Raw genomic sequence first — 275 nt, 5'->3', positions numbered from 1 at the left:
GAGAAGATGTCTCTATTCTAGGGCATCGATCATTTAATAACAAAAACCCTATTTCCTCACTTGTTCTTGAGCAAACCCTAAATCGTTCATTTCTAGGTCAAGTCAATCCTTTTAATCCGTTTCAATTCGAGTTCTTGAGAGATTGTTAAAAGTGAATTTATTCTCCTTTCCTTAATTAATTCATTGTGTGAACCCTTGGTTCAACAATTAGCGCTAGAGAGAGAGGGGGAATTTTTTCCTTTCTAGAAATCATTTTCAAAAGTAACACTTCTCTC

The sequence above is a fragment of the Capsella rubella genome, unplaced genomic scaffold (genome assembly GCF_000375325.1).
Source record: "Capsella rubella cultivar Monte Gargano unplaced genomic scaffold, Caprub1_0 scaffold_3, whole genome shotgun sequence".
NCBI lineage: Eukaryota > Viridiplantae > Streptophyta > Magnoliopsida > Brassicales > Brassicaceae > Capsella > Capsella rubella.
Note: the sequence above shows the minus strand (reverse complement) of the source record.